Below are 8,030 nucleotides of genomic sequence, written 5' to 3' on the forward strand. Positions count from 1 at the left end.
GAATCTGAGAGCCCAATAATGTCTTTGCTCTTGACCGCTTGGCCATTTTATCTCCAAGCCTCAGCCGTGTGTGTCTAAGTCACTCAGTCATGTTTGACTCTTTGTGACCCCCATGGGCTGTAGCCCGCCAGGCTCCTCTGTCCATGGGATTCTCCAGGCAAGAATACTGGAGTGGGTTGCCATTCCCTTCTCCAGGGAATTCTCCCAACCCAGGGATCTAACTTGGGTCTTCTATACTGCAGCCAGCTTCTTTACTGTCTGAGTCACCAGATATCAGATAGTAAACTAAGAACAGATACCGCACTTGATCTTAGCCAAAAGGCCGAGAAACAATGTCACCTGTAAGATCAAGTAAATAAGTCCTCATTAAATTATTGCTAGGACTGAAAATGTGATTTGAGTAAAGTGACTAGCCTGGTGCTGTCCCCTAGCAGGTGTTTAGCAAGTGTTCCCCTTTTCCTTCATCAGAATTACTGCAGCTTCTTAACTTGGCTCCTTACCACCTGGGTCTCCTCTCCTCCCTTCCAACCTTCACATCCCAGCCAGACAAGTCCTCTTAAATCAACTATGAGTATACCATGGCTCTTCTCTCCAGTTCAAAGGAAATCAAAACTCCTCGATCTGGGTTGTAAGATACCATAATTTTCTTTTCTAGTCTTCACAACCAAACCAATTACTGAATATTATATAAAAAAAAATGAAAGAAAGTGTTAATTACTCAGTCGAGTCTGACTCTTGTGACCCCGTGGACTGTAGTTTTCCAGGCTCCTCTGTCCATGGAATTCTCCAGGCAAGAATACTGGAGTGGGTGGCCATTCCCTTCTCCAGGGGATATTCCCAACCCAGGGATTGAACCCACATCTGCTGCATTGCAGGCAGATTCTTTACTGTCTGAAAGGGAGAAGACTTTAAGCAAATAAACTATAATAAATGGTATAAAGAATTATGTATGTTTCTTTATGCCACTTCTTATATTGTTTCTTTATGCCATTGCTTATATTTTCTTTGCTTAAAGTCCTCTCCCCTTCCATTTTTTCCCTATAAAAATTTGTCCTGTCACTCAAAGACAAGCCCAAAGATCAGCAAACATATGAAGGCTGTCTGCTAATCTCCCTGGTACCTGATGGAGCCATCTCTCTTCTGTGCTGTCATAGTCCTTATATGTTTTCCGCTCTTGTATGTGTGTGCAGATGTCTTCCATTCTCCTACTAACATGAGAACACCTTGAGTTTAAACTTTAGGCAAGTCTAAGTCTAATATGTGAAACAGATCAAAAATTAAAAAAAAGAAAAGAAAAAAAAAGAAAATAAACTTTAGGCAATATAATCCCGGGATCAGCGTCAGAGGCTTTGGCGTCAGACATCTAAGGTTTAAATCCTGGTTTTACTAGTTCTTAGCTGAATGACCTTAGGGAACATTTAATTACTCTAAGCCTCACTTTGCTCCACTTTAAAATGGGGTCATAATTTTAAAGGAATACATTATGAGGAGCACGTTAGACAGAGGGTGTTAGCAGAATATCCGAATGCAAAATGTTCCTTGTTGAAAGAGTACCCTACTTTTTAAGAGGATGTTTTAATGAATAATTAGGTCCCATTTATCTCACCAGAGTACGACTGCTACTGGGCAGATTTGCATGAATGGTCAGTTCCAGATAGATCCAGGTGATTGATCCAGGCACTGTATGGAGCTAGCATTCATTCATTCTTTCTCTCACTCCTGCATTCTTTCAATATCCACCTCTTTATGGAAACTAGGAGTCAGCCAGGCTTTATGTTAGAAGTTCGTCTAAACCACAGGTAAACAATTTTTTTTTAATGTTCTGACATTCGTGAGGATTGCAGCTCAGAGACCTGTTCTTTTGCAATGGGTTTCATCTCTGGGTCTACGGGGTGTGATAAATGTGATCACAGTTTCCATTTATTAACAGGTATAAGTTGATTGCTTTTGTTCACTATTTCTGTTAATTTTCTAACACATCTGCAGTCGATATAAATACCTTTATTTTATGAATGAGGAAACTAGAGATTAGAGTTTAAGTAGCATGCCCAATGTCACTGAGTTAGCCATTAAGCTAAAATTTCATGACAGTTCTGTTGACTCTAGTGACCACTTCCTTCCTCTCTGCTGTGTGGTCTTCGATTTTGTGCCACAATTGCACAAAATCAGAGTCCAGGAATTTAAAGGTACCACTTCCTCATGCTATATATTGAGAAAAACAGGTCCCCGTGGAGCCAACAGAGTTGCCTAAGGCCCCCAGCTAGCCAGCCAGATTCCAGCATGATGCGGCCTCTCCATGTGGAAGAATGGCATTGACATTTTTATTTCTGTTAGATAATTTTGGCCTCTGTGTCAGCTTATACATTCTCTAATTAATAAGCCCCATCTGCTGACCTCACCGTCTGTATTTACACATAAACCAACGTCAGCAGTCACCATGGGCCCAGCAAGCCGCAAGCGACCTTCCGCTCAGGTGACATAAACAAGCCTTGTGACCTCACTTCTGCCTGAGGACGTCACACCTGCAAGGCCGTCTGCATCTGACAAAGCTTGACCTTTGCCAAGTGGAGCTTAACTTTCTCTTTCAACCTTTCCCTAAGAAGCTGTCCCACTGCACTGGGAAGAGTGATTTCACTTGAAGGCTTAAGATTCCTACGGCCTCAACAGTAGTTAGATTTTAACATGTTTAAATATGAGCGTTAGGGGCCAAGTGCTCCGGCAGTAGCTCGCCCTTTGATGTTTTAAAAGGACACCAGAGGCTGCTCTGGTCGTGTGCCCCAGCTGCTCATGTAACGCTCGACCAGCTCATCAGAGCATCTCGCCACTTAACTGGGTAATGCCAGGGAGCCACTTTACCAGTAGAGATTGTTTTATGGCTGCTTTCTTCCCTTCAGCTCTAACCTGAGGATCACAACTCAGAAACTGGTGCTCCCGCAGCACAGACTGCTTCCCTGGATCTAGAGGGAGTGATTAGACAGAAAATTTCTTATACCTTCAAAATTACTGGCAAATTTCTTATGTATCACATGGGGTGGGAGGTAGGGATTCCTGGTCAAGTGGTTGACCCAGTCTCCCCAGTTGGGATGCTTGTGAACAGACATTTCAACTGAAGATACGGAGCTCTTCAAAAGCTCACCCACATATTTATTATTTCCAAAAGAAAACTTAGTCACTCAATTGCACTAAGCTGTACTGGGTGTCTTTATTTTACTTGCTATATTCTTGCAGTGATCTTAAAGGGAAAAGGAAATAGCCTTTTTTTAGAGGTGCACAGCTGCTCAAAGCGCTGAAGTCAGTTTCCTTGGTTCTACACATAAGGGTTTAAAACGATCATTAGCTGCAAAATACTGTATTATAACTGAGTGAGAATTGATCATCTGACTAGTTATTGATGAAAAGTGGAAGAGGCAAGTGGTGGTCATAAAACCTATTGCAAGAGGTTTTGTTGTTTTATTTAAAATACGATCAGAAGAAATGCATTATTTTACATGCTCCCATGCACTGTAGAGCGATACTACATGTCGAAGCACAGATTTCACTTAGCAAGCAAACATTGTGTGATATCCTGCCACCACGAGTTCTGCAGGCAGACTGCCTGTGTTTGCTTCCTGACTCGGCCACTGTTACCCTAAGCATCTGGCTTTTCCTGGGGGATTCAGTTTCTTTATCAGTTACATGATAAAATAACAGCATCCTCGGGACTTCCGTCCTGGTGGTCCAGTGTTTAAGAATCCTCGTTACAATTCAGAGGACGTAGGTTCGATCCCTGGTCAGGGACCTAAGATCCCACATGCCCTGGGGCAACTAAGTCTGTATGCCACAACTAGAGACCTTCAAAGAAAGATCCCATAGGACAGACAGAAGCCCTCGCACCTGAGGCCTGACACAGCCAGGTAAATAAATTTTTTTTAAAGCACACTAAACCACATGTGGAGAAGGCAATGGCACCCCACTCCAGTATTCTTGCCTGGAAAATCCCATGGACGGAGGAGCCTGGTAGGCTGCAGTCCATGGGGTCACTAAGAGTCAGACATGACTGAGCGACTTCCCTTTCACTTTTCACTCTCATGCATTGGAGAACGAAATGGCAGCCCACTCCAGTGTTCTTGCCTGGAGAATCTCAGGGACGGCGAAGCCTGGTGGGCTGCCGTCTATGGGGTCGCAGAGTCAGACACAACTGAAGTGACTTAGCAGCAGCAGCAGCAGCAAACTACATGGGCTGTAGTGAGGATTTCCCAGGCAAGAATACTGGACTGAGTTGCCACTTCCTTCTCCAGGGTGCTTTCTGACCCAGGGCTCAAACCCGGGTCTCCTGCATTGCAGGTGGTCTCCTTTCTTGCAGTCAGATTCTTTCTACTAGCTGAGCTACCAAACAAGCCCACTATGACCTCATCTTAAGTAATCACAGCTGCAACAACGCTATTTCCAGAGGTCACATTTTGAGGTCTGAGCATGAGGACATCAACATATCTTTTTTGGGGGTACCCAATGTAACCGAGGTCTTCGCAGGTTGCTCAGTGGTAAAGAATCCACCTGCAATGCAGGGGACGTGGGTTTGATCACTGGGTCGGGAAGATCCCCTAGAGAAGGAAATGGCTCCTCACTCCAGTATTCTTGCCTAGAGAATTCCATGGACAAAAGAACCTGGCAGGCTATAGTCCTGAAGTCAAAAAAGTTGGACATGACTCTTAGTGACTAAACCAACGTAACCCATGATAGCAACAGTTTATCAATTTTTATGGGCTTCCCTTGTGGTTCAGCTGGTAAAAAATCCGCCTGCAATGCAGGAGACCTAGGTTCGATCCTGGGTTGGTAAGATCCCCTGGAGAAGGGAACCCTGGAGAATTCCATGGACTGTATAGTCCATGGGGTCACAAATAGTAGGACCTAACTGAGCGACTTTCACTTTCATTGATACACATATGTATACCCTATAATTAAGATAATTAACATTATAAACAGTCAACGATTACTGGATCCAGGTACTCTTGACATGCCTTGGACCTTATATTTAGGGGAGTGGAGATGCAGAAAGAGAAACTATGCAGCCTTTGACCTCAAGAAGTTCATATTGTAGCACATATCAGTTCTCTTAATCTGTTTATCTCACAGAGATGGAAGAAACCTATTATAAAAGAAATTATCTCTTTGCATTCATTATCAGGCATTATAAATACTAAAATTTGTGGTTCTGAACTCCCACAAAAGTGTTCTAAGCTCCTTTCTTTTTGGTTCCAGCCCCACAAGGCTGGTTTTGATCCTGGTCAAATCCTTCCCACATGTGGGTCTGGGTGTTTATCTCTGGGGTCCTTTTCAATTGCAGTGTTCTATGATTCTGGTATAATTTATTGTGTGCATGATCATATTTCCAGTTTTTCTAAGTCATATTTAATGCCTTTGCCTGCTCTCCTTTTGCTTACTCTTCCTGTTCAAAACTTCCTTTAACTGCATTGAAACAGTTGTGCTCTGACTTTATTTTCAATCCCCGTAAAATTATGCTTATACTAGTGTTTGTTTCCTGATGACTCCTATGAGAAACTTCTGAAATAATTTGAAAATAATTGATTTTCTCCTTTACTACATAAAACCTAGTTGGGCAATTACAAGGCTGTCTTCAGCAAGAAAAAAAAAGTATAAAACTAGAAACCTTGTTTGATTTTTCCTGCTTTCTTATAGTGTAGAGTTGGTATATCTAAAGAATTATGATTCCTACTTATGTGAATAAAACAATGCCTTTTCTTTGAGATACATCCCAAATTTTTATCTCTTAGCTCATAGGATACAATATTTCCATTTGAAATTTCTTAAGATGAAAATGTATATTGAGGCACCCAGCAAGATTGTTCTAAAGGCAAAATTCAAAATGATATGACTAAATCATTGCAGAAGCAGACAGTTTCTATAATTCTCTGTGTGGCAATTTAAATTTTGTGTTATTTGGTTTTTCATCCAGGCACTTGCTTCTACTTTGTTTCCTCCACCCTCTCTTCCTTCTTTTTAAAAACATGCTATTAATAGGAAGGAATCAAGTGCTCAGAATGTCATTCTTTTCCTAAAAACCTCTCAAGGCTTCTCTTGTATTATTCAGGTGGCTCTGGAAATTCACCTTCTCCACCAAAGTGTCCTTAATTGAGTTAAATTCAATGAATATTATTGATTACTTGCTATTTTCCAGGCAGCATGCTGGTATCCTGAAGACACAAAGAAATATAATGTGTGTCATCGTCTGTTCAGACTGCGAAAAAGAAAAGAAATAACATGAAAACTTTGCTGATCTACTCCGCCTGCTTCAGTGTTCTGCTCCCAGAGCTGCTCATCACTGTCCAAGTCTCTTAACTCTTATTTAGCATCCTTTAAGTGGCTGGTCCCTGAGACACCAACAAGTGAATAACACCCTCACAGTTGTTAAGGGTAAAATACTCTCATACATAAAAGAAGAATAACAAAATGAACCACTTTTTGAGTTCCAGGAAGACAGCACACACAGATAAATATGGTAGGATTTCAGAAATAGGAGACACCAGTAAGAACCAGGGCAATAAAACAGCAGAGCCTTCAAGGTCAAATTCATTCTAGTCGAGGTGTGGCAGAATTTAGGAATTTGATAAGTCTCCAGGCAGGAGTATTTAGCATAGGAAAACAGTAGCAAAGGTACAGTTTGTGTGGGGGAGTTGGGGGGAGAGTTTACCATGGGGAATAAAGGAGACTCCCCTGTGGCTCAGGCTAGAAGCTCATGTACAGGATTCAAGATTGACAGAATAGGAGGTTTGCACCCCTTATGAGAGAAAACATTTCTTCTTCTGTCCTGTTCTTCTAATTGATTTTTATTGACATATAATCGATTTACAATGCTGTATTAGTTTCAGGTACAGAGCAAAGTGGTTCAGTTATACATGCATATATATCTTTTTTTTCAGATTGTTTCCCTTATAAGTTATTACAAAATATTGAGTATAGTTCCCTGTGCTATATACAGTAGGTCCTTGTTGGTTATCTATTTTGCATGTCGTAACGTATATATGTTAATCCCAAATTCCTAATTTATCCCTCCTCCATTTTCCCTTTGATAACCATAAGTTTGCTTTCTGTGTCTGTGGATCTGTTTCTGTCTTGTTGTAAATAAGTTCATCTATATCATTTTTTCAAAGATTTCACATGTAAGTGGTATCATGTGATATTTCTCTTTGTCTGGCTTACTTTGCTTAGTATGATCCTCTCTAAACCCATCCATGTTGCGGCAAATGGCATTGTTCAATTCCTTCTCTGGCTGAGTAATACTCCAGTTGTATCTACGTACCATCTTTTTTATCCCTTCCTCTGTCAATGGACATTTAGGTTGCTCCCAGGTCTTGGCTATTGTAAATAGTGCTGCAGTGAACACTGGGGTGTGTGTATATTTTCAAATTATGATTTCCTCTGGATGTATGCCCAAGAGTGGAATTGCAGGGTCATATGGTAGCTTTACTTTTAGTTTTTTAAGGAAACTCCATGCTGTTCTCCACAGTGACTGCACAGTGACATTCCTGCCAGTCATGCAAGAAGTTTCCCTTTTCTCCACACCCTCTCCAGCATTTATTATTTGTAGACTTTTTGATGATGGCCATTCTGACCAGTGTGAGATGACACTTCCACTGTAGTTTTGATTTGCAGTTTTCTAATACTTAGTGATGTTGGGCATCTTTTCATATGCTTCCTGGCCACCTGTAAATCTCTGGAGAAATGTCTGTTTAGATGATCTGCCCAATTTTTTGTTTGTTTGTTTGTTTGGGTTGTTCTTTTACTATTGAGCTGTATGAGCTGTTTGTATATTTTAGAGATTAATCCCTTGTCGATCATATCGTTTGCAAATATTTTCTCTTGTTCATGCCAGAAACAATTGATAAACTATTGAACAGAAGAATTAAAAGATGATCTGGCAATTACAGAATGTTTATCATATTTTTATACCAGGGAGAGTAAATTTAACTGCATTTATCTATTAAATATTCATTGAACACATTATATATGCATTACATAGTCAGTGTAAATAC

At 40.9% G+C, this 8,030-nt stretch overlaps 1 pseudogene; it reads right to left on the reverse strand.

Moving 5' to 3' along the window:
* Window positions 1-221: 221 nt before the first annotated feature.
* Window positions 222-334, reverse strand: LOC136168149 (U2 spliceosomal RNA; annotated as a pseudogene).
* Window positions 335-8,030: the final 7,696 nt, after the last annotated feature.

The sequence above is a fragment of the Muntiacus reevesi genome, chromosome 4 (assembly GCF_963930625.1).
Source record: "Muntiacus reevesi chromosome 4, mMunRee1.1, whole genome shotgun sequence".
NCBI classification, from domain to species: Eukaryota; Metazoa; Chordata; class Mammalia; order Artiodactyla; family Cervidae; genus Muntiacus; species Muntiacus reevesi.